At 36.9% G+C, this 24,679-nt stretch overlaps 2 pseudogenes; one reads left to right on the top strand and one right to left on the bottom strand.

Moving 5' to 3' along the window:
- Positions 1 to 20,690: 20,690 nt before the first annotated feature.
- LOC134935695 (5S ribosomal RNA) lies at positions 20,691 to 20,810 on the bottom strand (annotated as a pseudogene).
- A 510-nt stretch (positions 20,811 to 21,320) lies between these two features.
- On the top strand, positions 21,321 to 21,440 carry LOC134934929 (5S ribosomal RNA; annotated as a pseudogene).
- Positions 21,441 to 24,679: the final 3,239 nt, after the last annotated feature.

The raw sequence follows: 24,679 nt of genomic DNA, 5'->3' as shown, positions 1-24,679 counted from the left end.
TTGATAAATTCAGGGCTATTCAGTGTAGAATAAGGCCTAACAGAATGCTTTCACATTTTCTCTCTAGTGTCCTAAGTTTGAGAGAAAAATGCAAATGTACAGGACAGCTTTTCCTTGCCAATATCTTTCTATTGCAAGGACATACACATTGGTAAATTCAGGGTTATGCAGTGTAGAATAAGGCCTTACAGAATGCTTTAAAATTCTCCCTCTCGTGTCCTTAGTTTGGGAGAAAAATGCAAATGTACAGGAGAGCTTTTCCTTGCCAATATCTTTCTTTTGCAAGGACATACACATTGGTAAATTCAGGGCTATGCAGTGTAGAATAAGGCCTAACAGAATGCTTTTAAATTTTCTCTCTAGTGTCGTTAGTTTGGGAGAAACATTCAAATGTACAGGACAGCTTTTACTTGCTAATATATTTATTTTGAAAGGACATACACATTGGTAAATTCAGGGCTATGCAGTGTAGAATAAGACCTAACAGAATGCTTTCACATTTTCTCTCTAGTGTCCTTAGTTTGGGAGAAAAATGCAAATGTACAGGACAGCTTTTCCTTGCCAATATCTTTCTATTGCAAGGACATACACATTGGTTTATTAATGGCTATGCAGTGTAGAATAAGGCCTAACAGAATGCTTTAAAATTTTCTCTCTAGTGTCCTTGGTTTTGTAGAAAAATGCAAATGTACAGGACAGCTTTTCCTTGCCAATATATATCTTTGCAAGGACATACACATTGGTAAATACAGGGCTATGCAATGTAGAATAAGGCCTAACAGAATGCTTTAAAATTTTCCCTCTAGTCTCCTTACTTTGATAGAAAAATGCCAATGTACAGGACAGCTTTTCCTTGCCAATATTTTTATTTTGCTAGGACATAGACATTGGTAAATTCAGGGCTATGCAGTGTAGAATAAGGCCTAACAGAATGCTTTAACATTTTCTCTCTAGTGTCCTTAGTTTGGGAGAAAAATGCAAATGTACAGGACAGCTTTTCCTTGCCAATATCTTTCTTTTGCAAGGACATACACATTGGTAAATTCAGGGCTATGCAGTGTAGAATAAGGCCTAACAGAATGCTTTAAAATTTTCTCTCTAGTGTTGTTATTTGGGAGAAAAATGCGAATGTACAGGACAGCTTTTCCTTGCCAATATCTTTATTTTGCAAGGACATACACATTGATAAATTCAGGGCTATTCAGTGTAGAATAAGGCCTAACAGAATGCTTTCACATTTTCTCTCTAGTGTCCTAAGTTTGAGAGAAAAATGCAAATGTACAGGACAGCTTTTCCTTGCCAATATCTTTCTATTGCCAGGACATACACATTGGTAAATTCAGGGTTATGCAGTGTAGAATAAGACCTTACAGAATGCTTTAAAATTCTCCCTCTCGTGTCCTTAGTTTGGGAGAAAAATCAAATGTACAGGAGAGCTTTTCCTTGCCAATATCTTTCTTTTGCAATGACATACACATTGATAAATCCAGGGCTATTCAGTGTAGAATAAGGCCTAACATAATGCTTTCACATTTTCTGTCTAGTTTCCTTAGTTTGGGAGAAAAATGCAAATGTACAGGACAGCTTTTCCTTGCCAATATCTTTCTTTAGCAAGGACATACACATTGGTAAATTCAGGGCTATGCAGTGTAGAATAAGGCCTAACGGAATGCTTTAATATTTTCTCTCTAGTGTCCTTAGTTTGGGAGAAAAATGCAAATGTACAGGACAGCTTTTCCTTGCCAATATCTTGCTTTTGCAAGGATATACATGCTGGTAAATTCACGGCTATGCAGTGTAGAATAAGGCCTAACAGAATGCTTTCACATTTTCCCTCTAGTGTCCTTAGTTTGGGAGAAAAATGCAAATGTACAGGACAGCTTTTCCTTGCCAATATCTTGCTTTTGCAAGGACATACACATTGGTAAATTCAGGGCTATGCAGTGTAGAATAAGGCCTAACAGAATGCTTTAAAATTTTCTCTCTAGTGTCGTTAGTTTGGGATAAAAATGCAAATGTACAGGACAGCTTTTCCTTGCCAATATCTTTCTTTTGCAAGGACATACACATTGGTAAATTCAGGGCTATGCAGTGTAGAATAAGGCCTAACAGAATGCATTAAAATTATCTCTCTAGTGTCCTTAGTTTAGGAGAAAAATGCAAATGTACAGTACAGGTTTTCCTTGCCAAAATTTTTATTTTGCTAGGACATAGACATTGGTAAATTCAGGGCTATGCAGTGTAGAATAAGGCCTAACAGAATGCTTTAACATTTTCTCTCTAGTGTCCTTAGTTTGGGAGAAAAATGCAAATGTACAGGACAGCTTTTCCTTGCCAATATCTTTCTTTTGCAAGGACATACACATTGGTAAATTCAGGGCTATGCAGTGTAGAATAAGGCCTAACAGAATGCTTTAACATTTTCTCTCTAGTGTCCTTAGTTTGGGAGAAAAATGCAAATGTACAGGACAGCTTTTCCTTGCCAATATCTTTCTTTTGCAAGGACATACACATTGGTAAATTCAGGGCTATGCAGTGTAGAATAAGGCCTAACAGAATGCTTTAAAATTTTCTCTCTAGTGTTGTTAGTTGGGAGAAAAATGCGAATGTACAGGACATCTTTTCCTTGCCAATATCTTTCTTTTGCAAGGACATACACATTGATAAATCCAGGGCTATTCAGTGTAGAATAAGGCCTAACAGAATGCTTTCACATTTTCTCTCTAGTGTCCTTAGTTTGAGAGAAAAATGCAAATGTACAGGACAGCTTTTCCTTGCCAATATCTTTCTATTGCAAGGACATACACATTGGTTTATTAATGGCTATGCAGTGTAGAATAAGGCCTAACAGAATGCTTTAACATTTTCTCTCTAGTGTCCTTGGTTTTGTAGAAAAATGCAAATGTACAGGACAGCTTTTCCTTGCCAATATTTATCTTTGCAAGGACATACACATTGGTAAATTCAGGGCTATGCAATGTAGAATAAGGCCTAACAGAATGCTTTAAAATTTTCTCTCTAGTCTCCTTAGTTTGAGAGAAAAATGCAAATGTACAGGACAGCTTTTCCTTGCCAATATCTTTCTATTGCAAGGACATACACATTGGTAAATTCAGGGTTATGCAGTGTAGAATAAGTCCTTACAGAATGCTTTAAAATTCTCCCTCTCGTGTCCTTAGTTTGGGAGAAAAATGCAAATGTACAGGAGAGCTTTTCCTTGCCAATATCTTTATTTTGCAAGGACATACACATTGATAAATTCAGGGCTATTCAGTGTAGAATAAGGCCTAACAGAATGCTTTCACATTTTCTCTCTAGTGTCCTAAGTTTGAGAGAAAAATGCAAATGTACAGGACAGCTTTTCCTTGCCAATATCTTTCTATTGCAAGGACATACACATTGGTAAATTCAGGGTTATGCAGTGTAGAATAAGGCCTAACAGAATGCTTTCACATTTTCCCTCTAGTGTCCTTAGTATGGGAGAAAAATGCAAATGTACAGGACAGCTTTTCTTTGCCAATATCTTGCTTTTGCAAGGATATACATTCTGGTAAATTCACGGCTATGCAGTGTAGAATATGGCCTAACAGAATGCTTTCACATTTTCCCTCTAGTGTCCTTAGTTTGGGAGAAAAATGCAAATGTACAGGACAGCTTTTCTTTGCCAATATCTTGCTTTTGCAAGGACATACACATTGGTAAATTCAGGGCTATGCAGTGTAGAATAAGGCCTAACAGAATGCTTTAACATTTTCTCTCTAGTGTCCTAAGTTTGAGAGAAAAATGCAAATGTACAGGACAGCTTTTCCTTGCCAATATCTTTCTATTGCAAGGACATACACATTGGTAAATTCAGGGTTATGCAGTGTAGAATAAGGCCTTACAGAATGCTTTAAAATTCTCCCTCTCGTGTCCTTAGTTTGGGAGAAAAATGCAAATGTACAGGAGAGCTTTTCCTTGCCAATATCTTTCTTTTGCAAGGACATACACATTGATAAATTCAGGGCTATTCAGTGTAGAATAAGGCCTAACAGAATGCTTTCACATTTTCTCTCTAGTGTCCTAAGTTTGAGAGAAAAATGCAAATGTACAGGACAGCTTTTCCTTGCCAATATCTTTCTATTGCAAGGACATACACATTGGTAAATTCAGGGTTATGCAGTGTAGAATAAGGCCTTACAGAATGCTTTAAAATTCTCCCTCTCGTGTCCTTAGTTTGGGAGAAAAATGCAAATGTACAGGAGAGCTTTTCCTTGCCAATATCTTTCTTTTGCAAGGACATACACATTGATAAATTCAGGGCTATTCAGTGTAGAATAAGGCCTAACAGAATGCTTTCACATTTTCTCTCTAGTGTCCTAAGTTTGAGAGAAAAATGCAAATGTACAGGACAGCTTTTCCTTGCCAATATCTTTCTATTGCAAGGACATACACATTGGTAAATTCAGGGTTATGCAGTGTAGAATAAGGCCTTACAGAATGCTTTAAAATTCTCCCTCTCGTGTCCTTAGTTTGGGAGAAAAATGCAAATGTACAGGAGAGCTTTTCCTTGCCAATATCTTTCTTTTGCAAGGACATACACATTGATAAATTCAGGGCTATTCAGTGTAGAATAAGGCCTAACAGAATGCTTTCACATTTTCTCTCTAGTGTCCTAAGTTTGAGAGAAAAATGCAAATGTACAGGACAGCTTTTCCTTGCCAATATCTTTCTATTGCAAGGACATACACATTGGTAAATTCAGGGTTATGCAGTGTAGAATAAGGCCTTACAGAATGCTTTAAAATTCTCCCTCTCGTGTCCTTAGTTTGGGAGAAAAATGCAAATGTACAGGAGAGCTTTTCCTTGCCAATATCTTTATTTTGCAATTACATACACATTGATAAATCCAGGGATATGCAGTGTAGAATAAGGCCTAACAGAATGCTTTAAAATTTTCTCTCTAGTGTCGTTAGTTTGGGAGAAACATGCAAATGTACAGGACAGCTTTTTCTTGCTAATATATTTATTTTGCAAGGACATACACATTGGTAAATTCAGGGCTATGCAGTGTAGAATAAGACCTAACAGAATGCTTTCACATTTTCTCTCTAGTGTCCTTAGTTTGGGAGTAAAATGCAAATGTACAGGACAGCTTTTTCTTGCCAATATCTTTCTTTTGCAAGGACATACACGTTGGTAAATTCAGGGCTATGCAGTGTAGAATAAGGCCTAACAGAATGCATTAAAATTATCTCTCTAGTGTCCTTAGTTTCGGAGAAAAATGCAAATGTACAGTACAGGTTTTCCTTGCCAAAATTTTTATTTTGCTAGAACATAGACATTGGTAAATTCAGGGCTATGCAGTGTAGAATAAGGCCTAACAGAATGCTTTAACATTTTCTCTCTAGTGTCCTTAGTTTGGGAGAAAAATGCAAATGTACAGGACAGCTTTTCCTTGCCAATATCTTTCTTTTGCAAGGACATACACATTGGTAAATTCAGGGCTATGCAGTGTAGAATAAGGCCTAACAGAATGCTTTAACATTTTCTCTCTAGTGTCCTTAGTTTGGGAGAAAAATGCGAAAGTACAGGACAGCTTTTCCTTGCCAATATCTTTCTTTTGCAAGGACATACACATTGATAAATTCAGGGCTATTTAGTGTAGAATAAGGCCTAACAGAATGCTTTCACATTTTCTCTCTAGTGTCCTAAGTTTGAGAGAAAAATGCAAATGTACAGGACAGCTTTTCCTTGCCAATATCTTTCTATTGCAAGGACATACACATTGGTAAATTCAGGGCTATGCAGTGTAGAATAAGTCCTTACAGAATGCTTTAAAATTCTCCCTCTCGTGTCCTTAGTTTGGGAGAAAAATGCAAATGTACAGGAGAGCTTTTCCTTGCCAATATCTTTATTTTGCAAGGACATACACATTGATAAATTCAGGGCTATTCAGTGTAGAATAAGGCCTAACAGAATGCTTTCACATTTTCTCTCTAGTGTCCTAAGTTTGAGAGAAAAATGCAAATGTACAGGACAGCTTTTCCTTGCCAATATCTTTCTATTGCAAGGACATACACATTGGTAAATTCAGGGTTATGCAGTGTAGAATAAGGCCTAACAGAATGCTTTCACATTTTCCCTCTAGTGTCCTTAGTATGGGAGAAAAATGCAAATGTACAGGACAGCTTTTCTTTGCCAATATCTTGCTTTTGCAAGGATATACATGCTGGTAAATTCACGGCTATGCAGTGTAGAATATGGCCTAACAGAATGCTTTCACATTTCTCTCTAGTGTCCTTAGTTTAGGAGAAAAATGCAAATGTACAGGACAGCTTTTCCTTGCCAATATCTTTCTTTTGCAATGACATACACATTGGTAAATTCAAGGCTATGCAGTGTAGAATAAGGCCTAACAGAATGCTTTCACATTTTCCCTCTAGTGTCCTTAGTTTGGGAGAAAAATGCAAATGTACAGGACAGCTTTTCTTTGCCAATATCTTGCTTTTGCAAGGATATACATTCTGGTAAATTCACGGCTATGCAGTGTAGAATATGGCCTAACAGAATGCTTTCACATTTTCCCTCTAGTGTCCTTAGTTTGGGAGAAAAATGCAAATGTACAGGACAGCTTTTCTTTGCCAATATCTTGCTTTTGCAAGGACATACACATTGGTAAATTCAGGGCTATGCAGTGTAGAATAAGGCCTAACAGAATGCTTTAACATTTTCTCTCTAGTGTCCTAAGTTTGAGAGAAAAATGCAAATGTACAGGACAGCTTTTCCTTGCCAATATCTTTCTATTGCAAGGACATACACATTGGTAAATTCAGGGTTATGCAGTGTAGAATAAGGCCTAACAGAATGCTTTAAAATTCTCCCTCTCGTGTCCTTAGTTTGGGAGAAAAATGCAAATGTACAGGAGAGCTTTTCCTTGCCAATATCTTTCTTTTGCAAGGACATACACATTGATAAATTCAGGGCTATTCAGTGTAGAATAAGGCCTAACAGAATGCTTTCACATTTTCTCTCTAGTGTCCTAAGTTTGAGAGAAAAATGCAAATGTACAGGACAGCTTTTCCTTGCCAATATCTTTCTATTGCAAGGACATACACATTGGTAAATTCAGGGTTATGCAGTGTAGAATAAGGCCTTACAGAATGCTTTAAAATTCTCCCTCTCGTGTCCTTAGTTTGGGAGAAAAATGCAAATGTACAGGAGAGCTTTTCCTTGCCAATATCTTTCTTTTGCAAGGACATACACATTGGTAAATTCAGGGCTATGCAGTGTAGAATAAGGCCTAACAGAATGCTTTTAAATTTTCTCTCTAGTGTCGTTAGTTTGGGAGAAACATTCAAATGTACAGGACAGCTTTTACTTGCTAATATATTTATTTTGAAAGGACATACACATTGGTAAATTCAGGGCTATGCAGTGTAGAATAAGACCTAACAGAATGCTTTCACATTTTCTCTCTAGTGTCCTTAGTTTGGGAGAAAAATGCAAATGTACAGGACAGCTTTTCCTTGCCAATATCTTTCTATTGCAAGGACATACACATTGGTTTATTAATGGCTATGCAGTGTAGAATAAGGCCTAACAGAATGCTTTAAAATTTTCTCTCTAGTGTCCTTGGTTTTGTAGAAAAATGCAAATGTACAGGACAGCTTTTCCTTGCCAATATATATCTTTGCAAGGACATACACATTGGTAAATTCAGGGCTATGCAATGTAGAATAAGGCCTAACAGAATGCTTTAAAATTTTCCCTCTAGTCTCCTTACTTTGATAGAAAAATGCCAATGTACAGGACAGCTTTTCCTTGCCAATATTTTTATTTTGCTAGGACATAGACATTGGTAAATTCAGGGCTATGCAGTGTAGAATAAGGCCTAACAGAATGCTTTAACATTTTCTCTCTAGTGTCCTTAGTTTGGGAGAAAAATGCAAATGTACAGGACAGCTTTTCCTTGCCAATATCTTTCTTTTGCAAGGACATACACATTGGTAAATTCAGGGCTATGCAGTGTAGAATAAGGCCTAACAGAATGCTTTAAAATTTTCTCTCTAGTGTTGTTATTTGGGAGAAAAATGCGAATGTACAGGACAGCTTTTCCTTGCCAATATCTTTATTTTGCAAGGACATACACATTGATAAATTCAGGGCTATTCAGTGTAGAATAAGGCCTAACAGAATGCTTTCACATTTTCTCTCTAGTGTCCTAAGTTTGAGAGAAAAATGCAAATGTACAGGACAGCTTTTCCTTGCCAATATCTTTCTATTGCCAGGACATACACATTGGTAAATTCAGGGTTATGCAGTGTAGAATAAGACCTTACAGAATGCTTTAAAATTCTCCCTCTCGTGTCCTTAGTTTGGGAGAAAAATCAAATGTACAGGAGAGCTTTTCCTTGCCAATATCTTTCTTTTGCAAGGACATACACATTGGTAAATTCAGGGCTATGCAGTGTAGAATAAGGCCTAACAGAATGCTTTTAAATTTTCTCTCTAGTGTCGTTAGTTTGGGAGAAACATTCAAATGTACAGGACAGCTTTTACTTGCTAATATATTTATTTTGAAAGGACATACACATTGGTAAATTCAGGGCTATGCAGTGTAGAATAAGACCTAACAGAATGCTTTCACATTTTCTCTCTAGTGTCCTTAGTTTGGGAGAAAAATGCAAATGTACAGGACAGCTTTTCCTTGCCAATATCTTTCTATTGCAAGGACATACACATTGGTTTATTAATGGCTATGCAGTGTAGAATAAGGCCTAACAGAATGCTTTAAAATTTTCTCTCTAGTGTCCTTGGTTTTGTAGAAAAATGCAAATGTACAGGACAGCTTTTCCTTGCCAATATATATCTTTGCAAGGACATACACATTGGTAAATTCAGGGCTATGCAATGTAGAATAAGGCCTAACAGAATGCTTTAAAATTTTCCCTCTAGTCTCCTTACTTTGATAGAAAAATGCCAATGTACAGGACAGCTTTTCCTTGCCAATATTTTTATTTTGCTAGGACATAGACATTGGTAAATTCAGGGCTATGCAGTGTAGAATAAGGCCTAACAGAATGCTTTAACATTTTCTCTCTAGTGTCCTTAGTTTGGGAGAAAAATGCAAATGTACAGGACAGCTTTTCCTTGCCAATATCTTTCTTTTGCAAGGACATACACATTGGTAAATTCAGGGCTATGCAGTGTAGAATAAGGCCTAACAGATTGCTTTAAAATTTTCTCTCTAGTGTTGTTATTTGGGAGAAAAATGCGAATGTACAGGACAGCTTTTCCTTGCCAATATCTTTATTTTGCAAGGACATACACATTGATAAATTCAGGGCTATTCAGTGTAGAATAAGGCCTAACAGAATGCTTTCACATTTTCTCTCTAGTGTCCTAAGTTTGAGAGAAAAATGCAAATGTACAGGACAGCTTTTCCTTGCCAATATCTTTCTATTGCCAGGACATACACATTGGTAAATTCAGGGTTATGCAGTGTAGAATAAGACCTTACAGAATGCTTTAAAATTCTCCCTCTCGTGTCCTTAGTTTGGGAGAAAAATCAAATGTACAGGAGAGCTTTTCCTTGCCAATATCTTTCTTTTGCAATGACATACACATTGATAAATCCAGGGCTATTCAGTGTAGAATAAGGCCTAACATAATGCTTTCACATTTTCTGTCTAGTTTCCTTAGTTTGGGAGAAAAATGCAAATGTACAGGACAGCTTTTCCTTGCCAATATCTTTCTTTAGCAAGGACATACACATTGGTAAATTCAGGGCTATGCAGTGTAGAATAAGGCCTAACGGAATGCTTTAATATTTTCTCGCTAGTGTCCTTAGTTTGGGAGAAAAATGCAAATGTACAGGACAGCTTTTCCTTGCCAATATCTTTCTTTAGCAAGGACATACACATTGGTAAATTCAGGGCTATGCAGTGTAGAATAAGGCCTAACGGAATGCTTTAATATTTTCTCTCTAGTGTCCTTAGTTTGGGAGAAAAATGCAAATGTACAGGACAGCTTTTCCTTGCCAATATCTTGCTTTTGCAAGGATATACATGCTGGTAAATTCACGGCTATGCAGTGTAGAATAAGGCCTAACAGAATGCTTTCACATTTTCCCTCTAGTGTCCTTAGTTTGGGAGAAAAATGCAAATGTACAGGACAGCTTTTCCTTGCCAATATCTTGCTTTTGCAAGGACATACACATTGGTAAATTCAGGGCTATGCAGTGTAGAATAAGGCCTAACAGAATGCTTTAAAATTTTCTCTCTAGTGTCGTTAGTTTGGGATAAAAATGCAAATGTACAGGACAGCTTTTCCTTGCCAATATCTTTCTTTTGCAAGGACATACACATTGGTAAATTCAGGGCTATGCAGTGTAGAATAAGGCCTAACAGAATGCATTAAAATTATCTCTCTAGTGTCCTTAGTTTAGGAGAAAAATGCAAATGTACAGTACAGGTTTTCCTTGCCAAAATTTTTATTTTGCTAGGACATAGACATTGGTAAATTCAGGGCTATGCAGTGTAGAATAAGGCCTAACAGAATGCTTTAACATTTTCTCTCTAGTGTCCTTAGTTTGGGAGAAAAATGCAAATGTACAGGACAGCTTTTCCTTGCCAATATCTTTCTTTTGCAAGGACATACACATTGGTAAATTCAGGGCTATGCAGTGTAGAATAAGGCCTAACAGAATGCTTTAACATTTTCTCTCTAGTGTCCTTAGTTTGGGAGAAAAATGCAAATGTACAGGACAGCTTTTCCTTGCCAATATCTTTCTTTTGCAAGGACATACACATTGGTAAATTCAGGGCTATGCAGTGTAGAATAAGGCCTAACAGAATGCTTTAAAATTTTCTCTCTAGTGTTGTTAGTTGGGAGAAAAATGCGAATGTACAGGACATCTTTTCCTTGCCAATATCTTTCTTTTGCAAGGACATACACATTGATAAATCCAGGGCTATTCAGTGTAGAATAAGGCCTAACAGAATGCTTTCACATTTTCTCTCTAGTGTCCTTAGTTTGAGAGAAAAATGCAAATGTACAGGACAGCTTTTCCTTGCCAATATCTTTCTATTGCAAGGACATACACATTGGTTTATTAATGGCTATGCAGTGTAGAATAAGGCCTAACAGAATGCTTTAACATTTTCTCTCTAGTGTCCTTGGTTTTGTAGAAAAATGCAAATGTACAGGACAGCTTTTCCTTGCCAATATTTATCTTTGCAAGGACATACACATTGGTAAATTCAGGGCTATGCAATGTAGAATAAGGCCTAACAGAATGCTTTAAAATTTTCTCTCTAGTCTCCTTAGTTTGAGAGAAAAATGCAAATGTACAGGACAGCTTTTCCTTGCCAATATCTTTCTATTGCAAGGACATACACATTGGTAAATTCAGGGTTATGCAGTGTAGAATAAGTCCTTACAGAATGCTTTAAAATTCTCCCTCTCGTGTCCTTAGTTTGGGAGAAAAATGCAAATGTACAGGAGAGCTTTTCCTTGCCAATATCTTTATTTTGCAAGGACATACACATTGATAAATTCAGGGCTATTCAGTGTAGAATAAGGCCTAACAGAATGCTTTCACATTTTCTCTCTAGTGTCCTAAGTTTGAGAGAAAAATGCAAATGTACAGGACAGCTTTTCCTTGCCAATATCTTTCTATTGCAAGGACATACACATTGGTAAATTCAGGGTTATGCAGTGTAGAATAAGGCCTAACAGAATGCTTTCACATTTTCCCTCTAGTGTCCTTAGTATGGGAGAAAAATGCAAATGTACAGGACAGCTTTTCTTTGCCAATATCTTGCTTTTGCAAGGATATACATGCTGGTAAATTCACGGCTATGCAGTGTAGAATATGGCCTAACAGAATGCTTTCACATTTCTCTCTAGTGTCCTTAGTTTAGGAGAAAAATGCAAATGTACAGGACAGCTTTTCCTTGCCAATATCTTTCTTTTGCAATGACATACACATTGGTAAATTCAAGGCTATGCAGTGTAGAATAAGGCCTAACAGAATGCTTTCACATTTTCCCTCTAGTGTCCTTAGTTTGGGAGAAAAATGCAAATGTACAGGACAGCTTTTCTTTGCCAATAACTTGCTTTTGCAAGGATATACATTCTGGTAAATTCACGGCTATGCAGTGTAGAATATGGCCTAACAGAATGCTTTCACATTTTCCCTCTAGTGTCCTTAGTTTGGGAGAAAAATGCAAATGTACAGGACAGCTTTTCTTTGCCAATATCTTGCTTTTGCAAGGACATACACATTGGTAAATTCAGGGCAATGCAGTGTAGAATAAGGCCTAACAGAATGCTTTAACATTTTCTCTCTAGTGTCCTAAGTTTGAGAGAAAAATGCAAATGTACAGGACAGCTTTTCCTTGCCAATATCTTTCTATTGCAAGGACATACACATTGGTAAATTCAGGGTTATGCAGTGTAGAATAAGGCCTTACAGAATGCTTTAAAATTCTCCCTCTCGTGTCCTTAGTTTGGGAGAAAAATGCAAATGTACAGGAGAGCTTTTCCTTGCCAATATCTTTCTTTTGCAAGGACATACACATTGATAAATTCAGGGCTATTCAGTGTAGAATAAGGCCTAACAGAATGCTTTCACATTTTCTCTCTAGTGTCCTAAGTTTGAGAGAAAAATGCAAATGTACAGGACAGCTTTTCCTTGCCAATATCTTTCTATTGCAAGGACATACACATTGGTAAATTCAGGGTTATGCAGTGTAGAATAAGGCCTTACAGAATGCTTTAAAATTCTCCCTCTCGTGTCCTTAGTTTGGGAGAAAAATGCAAATGTACAGGAGAGCTTTTCCTTGCCAATATATGTCTTTTGCAAGGACATACACATTGGTAAATTCAGGGCTATGCAGTGTAGAATAAGGCCTAACAGAATGCTTTTAAATTTTCTCTCTAGTGTCGTTAGTTTGGGAGAAACATTCAAATGTACAGGACAGCTTTTACTTGCTAATATATTTATTTTGAAAGGACATACACATTGGTAAATTCAGGGCTATGCAGTGTAGAATAAGACCTAACAGAATGCTTTCACATTTTCTCTCTAGTGTCCTTAGTTTGGGAGAAAAATGCAAATGTACAGGACAGCTTTTCCTTGCCAATATCTTTCTATTGCAAGGACATACACATTGGTTTATTAATGGCTATGCAGTGTAGAATAAGGCCTAACAGAATGCTTTAAAATTTTCTCTCTAGTGTCCTTGGTTTTGTAGAAAAATGCAAATGTACAGGACAGCTTTTCCTTGCCAATATATATCTTTGCAAGGACATACACATTGGTAAATTCAGGGCTATGCAATGTAGAATAAGGCCTAACAGAATGCTTTAAAATTTTCCCTCTAGTCTCCTTACTTTGATAGAAAAATGCCAATGTACAGGACAGCTTTTCCTTGCCAATATTTTTATTTTGCTAGGACATAGACATTGGTAAATTCAGGGCTATGCAGTGTAGAATAAGGCCTAACAGAATGCTTTAACATTTTCTCTCTAGTGTCCTTAGTTTGGGAGAAAAATGCAAATGTACAGGACAGCTTTTCCTTGCCAATATCTTTCTTTTGCAAGGACATACACATTGGTAAATTCAGGGCTATGCAGTGTAGAATAAGGCCTAACAGAATGCTTTAAAATTTTCTCTCTAGTGTTGTTATTTGGGAGAAAAATGCGAATGTACAGGACAGCTTTTCCTTGCCAATATCTTTATTTTGCAAGGACATACACATTGATAAATTCAGGGCTATTCAGTGTAGAATAAGGCCTAACAGAATGCTTTCACATTTTCTCTCTAGTGTCCTAAGTTTGAGAGAAAAATGCAAATGTACAGGACAGCTTTTCCTTGCCAATATCTTTCTATTGCCAGGACATACACATTGGTAAATTCAGGGTTATGCAGTGTAGAATAAGACCTTACAGAATGCTTTAAAATTCTCCCTCTCGTGTCCTTAGTTTGGGAGAAAAATCAAATGTACAGGAGAGCTTTTCCTTGCCAATATCTTTCTTTTGCAATAACATACACATTGATAAATCCAGGGCTATTCAGTGTAGAATAAGGCCTAACAGAATGCTTTCACAATTTCTCTCTAGTGTCCTAAGTTTGAGAGAAAAATGCAAATGTACAGGACAGCTTTTCCTTGCCAATATCTTTCTATTGCCAGGACATACACATTGGTAAATTCAGGGTTATGCAGTGTAGAATAAGACCTTACAGAATGCTTTAAAATTCTCCCTCTCGTGTCCTTAGTTTGGGAGAAAAATGCAAATGTACAGGACAGCTTTTCCTTGCCAATATCTTTCTTTAGCAAGGACATACACATTGGTAAATTCAGGGCTATGCAGTGTAGAATAAGGCCTAACGGAATGCTTTAATATTTTCTCGCTAGTGTCCTTAGTTTGGGAGAAAAATGCAAATGTACAGGACAGCTTTTCCTTGCCAATATCTTTCTTTAGCAAGGACATACACATTGGTAAATTCAGGGCTATGCAGTGAAGAATAAGGCCTAACGGAATGCTTTAATATTTTCTCTCTAGTGTCCTTAGTTTGGGAGAAAAATGCAAATGTACAGGACAGCTTTTCCTTGCCAATATCTTGCTTTTGCAAGGATATACATGCTGGTAAATTCACGGCTATGCAGTGTAGAATAAGGCCTAACAGAATGCTTTCACATTTTCCCTCTAGTGTCCTTAGTTTGGGAGAAAAATGCAAATGTACAGGACAGCTTTTCCTTGCCAATATCTTGCTTTTGCAAGGACATACACATTGGTAAATTCAGGGCTATGCAGTGTAGAATAAGGCCTAACAGAATGCTTTAAAATTTTCTCTCTAGTGTCGTTAGTTTGGGATAAAAATGCAAATGTACAGGACAGCTTTTCCTTGCCAATATCTTTCTTTTGCAAGGACATACACATTGGTAAATTCAGGGCTATGCAGTGTAGAATAAGGCCTAACAGAATGCATTAAAATTATCTCTCTAGTGTCCTTAGTTTAGGAGAAAAATGCAAATGTACAGTACAGGTTTTCCTTGCCAAAATTTTTATTTTGCTAGGACATAGACATTGGTAAATTCAGGGCTATGCAGTGTAGAATAAGGCCTAACAGAATGCTTTAACATTTTCTCTCTAGTGTCCTTAGTTTGGGAGAAAAATGCAAATGTACAGGACAGCTTTTCCTTGCCAATATCTTTCTTTTGCAAGGACATACACATTGGTAAATTCAGGGCTATGCAGTGTAGAATAAGGCCTAACAGAATGCTTTAACATTTTCTCTCTAGTGTCCTTAGTTTGGGAGAAAAATGCAAATGTACAGGACAGCTTTTCCTTGCCAATATCTTTCTTTTGCAAGGACATACACATTGGTAAATTCAGGGCTATGCAGTGTAGAATAAGGCCTAACAGAATGCTTTAAAATTTTCTCTCTAGTGTTGTTAGTTGGGAGAAAAATGCGAATGTACAGGACATCTTTTCCTTGCCAATATCTTTCTTTTGCAAGGACATACACATTGATAAATCCAGGGCTATTCAGTGTAGAATAAGGCCTAACAGAATGCTTTTACATTTTCTCTCTAGTGTCCTTAGTTTGAGAGAAAAATGCAAATGTACAGGACAGCTTTTCCTTGCCAATATCTTTCTATTGCAAGGACATACACATTGGTTTATTAATGGCTATGCAGTGTAGAATAAGGCCTAACAGAATGCTTTAACATTTTCTCTCTAGTGTCCTTGGTTTTGTAGAAAAATGCAAATGTACAGGACAGCTTTTCCTTGCCAATATTTATCTTTGCAAGGACATACACATTGGTAAATTCAGGGCTATGCAATGTAGAATAAGGCCTAACAGAATGCTTTAAAATTTTCTCTCTAGTCTCCTTAGTTTGAGAGAAAAATGCAAATGTACAGGACAGCTTTTCCTTGCCAATATCTTTCTTTTGCAAGGACATACACATTGATAAATTCAGGGCTATTCAGTGTAGAATAAGGCCTAACAGAATGCTTTCACATTTTCTCTCTAGTGTCCTAAGTTTGAGAGAAAAATGCAAATGTACAGGACAGCTTTTCCTTGCCAATATCTTTCTATTGCAAGGACATACACATTGGTAAATTCAGGGTTATGCAGTGTAGAATAAGGCCTTACAGAATGCTTTAAAATTCTCCCTCTCGTGTCCTTAGTTTGGGAGAAAAATGCAAATGTACAGGAGAGCTTTTCCTTGCCAATATCTTTCTTTTGCAAGGACATACACATTGATAAATTCAGGGCTATTCAGTGTAGAATAAGGCCTAACAGAATGCTTTCACATTTTCTCTCTAGTGTCCTAAGTTTGAGAGAAAAATGCAAATGTACAGGACAGCTTTTCCTTGCCAATATCTTTCTATTGCAAGGACATACACATTGGTAAATTCAGGGTTATGCAGTGTAGAATAAGGCCTTACAGAATGCTTTAAAATTCTCCCTCTCGTGTCCTTAGTTTGGGAGAAAAATGCAAATGTACAGGAGAGCTTTTCCTTGCCAATATTTTTCTTTTGCAAGGACATACACATTGATAAATTCAGGGCTATTCAGTGTAGAATAAGGCCTAACAGAATGCTTTCACATTTTCTCTCTAGTGTCCTAAGTTTGAGAGAAAAATGCAAATGTACAGGACAGCTTTTCCTTGCCAATATCTTTCTATTGCAAGGACATACACATTGGTAAATTCAGGGTTATGCAGTGTAGAATAAGGCCTTACAGAATGCTTTAAAATTCTCCCTCTCGTGTCCTTAGTTTGGGAGAAAAATGCAAATGTACAGGAGAGCTTTTCCTTGCCAATATCTTTCTTTTGCAATTACATACACATTGATAAATCCAGGGATATGCAGTGTAGAATAAGGCCTAACAGAATGCTTTAAAATTTTCTCTCTAGTGTCGTTAGTTTGGGAGAAACATGCAAATGTACAGGACAGCTTTTTCTTGCTAATATATTTATTTTGCAAGGACATACACATTGGTAAATTCAGGGCTATGCAGTGTAGAATAAGACCTAACAGAATGCTTTCACATTTTCTCTCTAGTGTCCTTAGTTTGGGAGTAAAATGCAAATGTACAGGACAGCTTTTTCTTGCCAATATCTTTCTTTTGCAAGGACATACACATTGGTAAATTCAGGGCTATGCAGTGTAGAATAAGGCCTAACAGAATGCATTAAAATTATCTCTCTAGTGTCCTTAGTTTCGGAGAAAAATGCAAATGTACAGTACAGGTTTTCCTTGCCAAAATTTTTATTTTGCTAGAACATAGACATTGGTAAATTCAGGGCTATGCAGTGTAGAATAAGGCCTAACAGAATGCTTTAACATTTTCTCTCTAGTGTCCTTAGTTTGGGAGAAAAATGCAAATGTACAGGACAGCTTTTCCTTGCCAATATCTTTCTTTTGCAAGGACATACACATTGGTAAATTCAGGGCTATGCAGTGTAGAATAAGGCCTAACAGAATGCTTTAACATTTTCTCTCTAGTGTCCTTAGTTTGGGAGAAAAATGCGAAAGTACAGGACAGCTTTTCCTTGCCAATATCTTTCTTTTGCAAGGACATACACATTGATAAATTCAGGGCTATTTAGTGTAGAATAAGGCCTAACAGAATGCTTTCACATTTTCTCTCTAGTGTCCTAAGTTTGAGAGAAAAATGCAAATGTACAGGACAGCTTTTCCTTGCCAATATCTTTCTATTGCAAGGACATACACATTGGTAAATTCAGGGTTATGCAGTGTAGAATAAGTCCTTACAGAATGCTTTAAAATTCTCCCTCTCGTGTCCTTAGTTTGGGAGAAAAATGCAAATGTACAGGAGAGCTTTTCCTTGCCAATATCTTTATTTTGCAAGGACATACACATTGATAAATTCAGGGCTATTCAGTGTAGAATAAGGCCTAACAGAATGCTTTCACATTTTCTCTCTAGTGTCCTAAGTTTGAGAGAAAAATGCAAATGTACAGGACAGCTTTTCCTTGCCAATATCTTTCTATTGCAAGGACATACACATTGGTAAATTCAGGGTTATGCAGTGTAGAATAAGGCCTAACAGAATGCTTTCACATTTTCCCTCTAGTGTCCTTAGTATGGGAGAAAAATGCAAATGTACAGGACAGCTTTTCTTTGCCAATATCTTGCTTTTGCAAGGATATACATGCTGGTAAATTCACGGCTATGCAGTGTAGAATATTGCCTAACAGAATGCTTTCACATTTCTCTCTAGTGTCCTTAGTTTAGGAGAAAAATGCAAATGTACAGGACAGCTTTTCCTTGCCAATATCTTTCTTTTGCAATGACATACACATTGGTAAATTCAAGGCTATGCAGTGTAGAATAAGGCCTAACAGAATGCTTTCACATTTTCCCTCTAGTGTCCTTAGTTTGGGAGAAAAATGCAAATGTACAGGACAACTTTTCTTTGCCAATATCTTGCTTTTGCAAGGATATACATTCTGGTAAATTCACGGCTATGCAGTGTAGAATATGGCCTAACAGAATGCTTTCACATTTTCCCTCTAGTGTCCTCAGTTTGGGAGAAAAATGCAAATGTACAGGACAGCTTTTCTTTGCCAATATCTTGCTTTTGCAAGGACATACACATTGGTAAATTCAGGGCTATGCAGTGTAGAATAAGGCCTAACAGAATGCTTTAACATTTTCTCTCTAGTGTCCATAGTTTGGGAGAAAAATGCAAATGTACAGGACAGCTTTTCCTTGTCAATATCTTTTTTTTGCAAGGACATACACATTGGTTTATTAATGGCTATGCAGTGTAGAATAAGGCCTAACAGAATGCTTTCAAATTTTTTCTCTAGTGTCCTTAGTTTGGGAGAAAAATTCAAATGTACAGGACAGCTGTTCCTTGCCAATATCTTTCTTTTGCTAGGACATACACATTGGTAAATTCAGGGCTATGCAGTGTAGAATAAGGCCTAACAGAATGCTTTCACATTTTCCCTCTAGTGTCCTTAGTTTGGGAGAAAAATGCAAATGTACAGGACAGCTTTTCCATGCCAATATCTTTCTTTTGCAAGGACATACACATTGGTAAATTCAAGGCTATGCAGTGTAGAATAAGGCCTAACAGAATGTTTAAAAATGTTCTCTCTAGTGTCCTTAGTTTGAGAGAAAAATGCAAATGTACAAGACATTTTCCTTGCCAATATATGTCTTTTGCAAGGACATACACATTGGTAAATTCATGGCTATGCAGTGTAGAATAAGGCCTAACAGAATGCTTTAAAATTTTCTCTCTATTGTCCATAGTTTGGGAGAAAAATGCAAATGTACAGGACAGCTTTTCCTTGCCAATATCTTTATTTTGCTAGGACATACACATTGGTTTATTCATGGCTATGCAGTGTAGAATAAGGCCTAACAGAATGCTTTAAAATTTTCTCTCTAGTGTCCTTGGTTTTGGAGAAAAATGCAAATGTACAGGGCAGCTGTTCCTTGCCAATATCTTTCTTTTGCAAGGACATACACATTGGTAAATTCAGGGCTATGCAGTGTAGAATAAGGCCTAACAGAATGCTTTCACATTTTCCCTCTAGTGTCCTTAGTTTGGGAGAAAAATGCAAATGTACAGGACAGCTTTTCCTTGCCAATATCTTGCTTTTGCAAGGACATACACATTGGTAAATTCGGGGCTATGCAGTGTAGAATAAGGCCTAACAGAATGCTTTAAAATTTTCTCTCTAGTGTCGTTAGTTTGGGATAAAAATGCAAATGTACAGGACAGCTTTTCCTTGCCAATATCATTCTTTTGCAAGGACATACACATTGGTAAATTCAGGGCTATGCAGTGTAGAATAAGGCCTAACAGAATGCTTTTAAATTTTCTCTCTAGTGTCGTTAGTTTGGGAGAAACATGCAAATGTACAGGACAGCTTTTCCTTGCTAATATATTTATTTTGCAAGGACATACACATTGGTAAATTCAGGGCTATGCAGTGTAGAATAAGACCTAACAGAATGCTTTCACATTTTCTCTCTAGTGTCCTTAGTTTGGGAGAAAAATGCAAATGTACAGGACAGCTTTTCCTTGCCAATATCTTTCTTTTGCAAGGACATACACATTGGTTTATTAATGGCTATGCAGTGTAGAATAAGGCCTAACAGAATGCTTTAAAATTTTCTCTCTAGTGTCCTTGGTTTTGTAGAAAAATGCAAATGTACAGGACAGCTTTTCCTTGCCAATATCTATCTTTGAGAAGAATACCAAATAAGAAAAATGGAAAAAGAAGTAGACTCTTGTTTGGGAGCACTCTTAACTCAGAGGAACTAAGTTGTATACATGTTTTAGGCTGGTAAAATCATGAGTTTAATAAATTCTTGTTAAAATATATAGAATTAACGGAGTTCAAAAAAATTTCTGTGTGATTCAAGACTATTATGCAAAAATATCTATGTCAATTTAATAAGTAATTAGCAAAAATTGCTATAGTATAATGTAAGCCGGAAAAACTTTAGAATTCACAAAAAAGAGGGGGAAAGGGGGGAAAAAAGAACACCTACTAGTCTCAAAGGTGTCTGTCAGATGAATATATGACCATCATTCATACTGCAAAAATCCCAAATGGAAAAAGTAGTTGCAGGGAATTAAATCATGGGTCATATGAATCCGAGTACCCATCTGTGACTTAGGATTGGGCAGCAAAATTTATTTGCAGTACCAGGATGTTCCAAGGTGGTCTCCCATCCGAGTACTGGTCCGGCCCTCCACTGCTTAGCTTCCAAGATCGGAAGAGATTGGGCATCTCCAGTGGGGTATGTCCGCAATTTCTTAAGCTAGCCCTTTCATTTGTCACTTAATATTGGAAATGGAATCGTTCATATTTTCAACAAGAAAAATGAAAGAAGGGGACAGACACACATGTTGACGGCAGGCTCAAAAAGTGCAGATTAGATATGACAATTATATGGCACGGGAATATCAAGGCCATAAATATCCAATCACAGTGAATCCTTCATTATTTGTATTGTACTATACACCAGTCAATTGTATATAAATAACAAAATCATTCTTGGTCGTGCTGTCTAAATAGGACAGCAATAAGCATGAATTAATCACCAAGAAAGAACAGGGTATTAACTACAAAGAATCCTTTATAGTTAGTGGATTAACATCTGTGTTTTTCTCATAACCAAAGATCCACCATTGGTATACAAAATCTATGAAGTGAACAAAAATGAGAACAGATGTGTCTGTCCCCTTCTTTCATTTTTCTTGTTGAAAATATGAACGATTCCATTTCCAATATTAAGTGACAAATGAAAGGGCTAGCTTAAGAAATTGCGGACATACCCCACTGGAGATGCCCAATCTCTTCCGATCTTGGAAGCTAAGCAGTGGAGGGCCAGACCAGTACTCGGATGGGAGACCACCTTGGAACATCCTGGTACTGCAAATAAATTTTGCTGCCCAATCCTAAGTCACAGATGGGTACTCGGATTCATATCACCCATGATTTAATTCCCTGCAACTACTTTTTCCATTTGGGATTTTTGCAGTATGAATGATGGTCATATATTCATCTGACAGACACCTTTGAGACTAGTAGGTGTTCTTCTTTTTTCCCCCCTTTCCCCCTCTTTTTTGTGAATTCTAAAGTTTTTCCAGCTTACATTATACTATAGCAATTTTTGCTAATTACTTATTAAATTGACATAGATATTTTTGCATAATAGTCTTGAATCACACAGAAAATTTTTTGAACTCCGTTAATTCTATATATTTTAACAAGAATTTATTAAACTCATGATTTTTACCAGCCTAAGACATGTATACAACTTAGTTCCTCTGAGTTAAGAGTGCTCCCAAACAAGAGTCTACTTCTTTTTCCATTTTTCTTATTTGGTATTCTTCTCAATACATTTTTGACTCATGGGAGCACCACTGAATGGTAACTACATTTAGTGCACCCTAAAAGATATACTATCTTCCTATATGCACAGTTACCTTAATCTGAAGCAATTCTATAACATAAATTTCAGTTTCTCAGAGGACATTACTCAGATTGCTTTTCGTACAAAAATTGTTGCTAGACCAGTGCGGCTCCCACAAACCCCTTCTTTCAATATCTATCTTTGCAAGGACATACACATTGGTAAATTCAGGGCTATGCAATGTAGAATAAGGCCTAACAGAATGCTTTAAAATTTTCTCTCTAGTCTCCTTAGTTTGAGAGAAAAATGCAAATGTACAGGACAGCTTTTCCTTGCCAATATTTTTATTTTGCTAGGACATAGACATTGGTAAATTCAGGGCTATTCAGTGTAGAATAAGGCCTAACAGAATGCTTTCACATTTTCTCTCTAGTGTCCTAAGTTTGAGAGAAAAATGCAAATGTACAGGACAGCTTTTCCTTGCCAATATCTTTCTATTGCAAGGACATACACATTGGTAAATTCAGGGTTATGCAGTGTAGAATAAGGCCTTACAGAATGCTTTAAAATTCTCCCTCTCGTGTCATTAGTTTGGGAGAAAAATGCAAATGTACAGGAGAGCTTTTCCTTGCCAATATCTTTCTATTGCAAGGACATACACATTGGTTTATTCATGGCTATGCAGTGTAGAATAAGTCCTAACATAATGCTTTCACATTTTCTGTCAAGTTTCCTTAGTTTGGGAGAAAAATGCAAATGTACAGGACAGCTTTTCCTTGCCATTATCTTTCTTTAGCAAGGACATACACATTGGTAAATTCAGGGCTATGCAGAATAAGTCCTAACATAATGCTTTCACATTTTCTGTCTAGTTTCCTTAGTTTGGGAGAAAAATGCAAATGTACAGGACAGCTTTTCCTTGCCAATATCTTTCTTTAGCAAGGACATACACATTGGTAAATTCAGGGCTATGCAGTGTAGAATAAGGCCTAACGGAATGCTTTAATATTTTCTCGCTAGTGTCCTTAGTTTGGGAGAAAAATGCAAATGTACAGGACAGCTTTTCCTTGCCAATATCTTGCTTTTGCAAGGATATACACATTGGTAAATTTACGGCTATGCAGTGTAGAATAAGGCCTAACAGAATGCTTTCACATTTTCCCTCTAGTGTCCTTAGTTTGGGAGAAAAATGCAAATGTACAGGACAGCTTTTTCTTGCCAATATCTTTCTATTGCAAGGACATACACATTGGTTTATTCATGGCTATGCAGTGTAGAATAAGTCCTAACATAATGCTTTCACATTTTCTGTCTAGTTTCCTTAGTTTGGGAGAAAAATGCAAATGTACAGGACAGCTTTTCCTTGCCAATATCTTTCTATTGCAAGGACATACACATTGGTTTATTCATGGCTATGCAGTGTAGAATAAGGCCTTACAGAATGCTTTAAAATTCTCCCTCTCGTGTCCTTAGTTTGGGAGAAAAATGCAAATGTACAGGAGAGCTTTTCCTTGCCAATATCTTTCTTTTGCAATGACATACACATTGATAAATCCAGGGCTATTCAGTGTAGAATAAGGCCTAACAGAATGCTTTCACATTTTCTCTCTAGTGTCCTTAGTTTGAGAGAAAAATGCAAATGTACAGGACAGCTTTTCCTTGCCAATATCTTTCTATTGCAAGGACATACACATTGGTTTATTCATGGCTATGCAGTGTAGAATAAGGCCTAACAGAATGCTTTAAATTTTTCTCTCTAGTGTCCTTGGTTTTGGAGAAAAATGCAAAAGTACAGGACAGCTGTTCCTTGCCAATATCTTTCTTTTGCAAGGACATACACATTGGTAAATTCAGGGCTATGCAGTGTAGAATAAGGCCTAACAGAATGCTTTCACGTTTTCCCTCTAGTGTCCTTAGTTTGGGAGAAAAATGCAAATGTACAGGACAGCTTTTCCTTGCCAATATCTTTCTTTAGCTAGGACATACACATTGGTTTATTCATGGCTATGCAGTGTAGAATAAGGCCTAACGGAATGCTTTAAAATTTTCTCTCTAGTGTCCTTGGTTTTGGAGAAAAATGCAAATGTACAGGACAGCTGTTCCTTGCCAATATCTTTCTTTTGCAAGGACATACACATTGGTAAATTCAGGGCTATGCAGTGTAGAATAAGGCCTAACAGAATGCTTTCACATTTTCCCTCTAGTGTCCTTAGTTTGGGAGAAAAATGCAAATGTACAGGACAGCTTTTCCTTGCCAATATCTTTCTATTGCAAGGACATACACATTGGTTTATTCATGGCTATGCAGTGTAGAATAAGGCCTAACAGAATGCTTTAAAATTTTCTCTCTAGTGTCCTTGGTTTTGGAGAAAAATGCAAATGTACAGGACAGCTGTTCCTTGCCAATATCTTTCTTTTGCAAGGACATACACATTGGTAAATTCAGGGCTATGCAGTGTAGAATAAGGCCTAACAGAATGCTTTCACATTTTCCCTCTAGTGTCCTTAGTTTGGGAGAAAAATGCAAATGTACAGGACAGCTTTTCTTTGCCAATATCTTGCTTTTGCAAGGATATACATGCTGGTAAATTCACGGCTATGCAGTGTAGAATATGGCCTAACAGAATGCTTTCACATTTCTCTCTAGTGTCCTTAGTTTGGGAGAAAAATGCAAATGTACAGGACAGCTTTTCCTTGCCAATATCTTTCTTTTGCAATGACATACACATTGGTAAATTCAAGGCTATGCAGTGTAGAATAAGGC

This window comes from Pseudophryne corroboree, chromosome 1 (genome assembly GCF_028390025.1).
Source record: "Pseudophryne corroboree isolate aPseCor3 chromosome 1, aPseCor3.hap2, whole genome shotgun sequence".
Classification (NCBI taxonomy): Eukaryota; Metazoa; Chordata; class Amphibia; order Anura; family Myobatrachidae; genus Pseudophryne; species Pseudophryne corroboree.
Note: the sequence above shows the minus strand (reverse complement) of the source record. Positions and strands in the feature narration are given on the sequence as shown.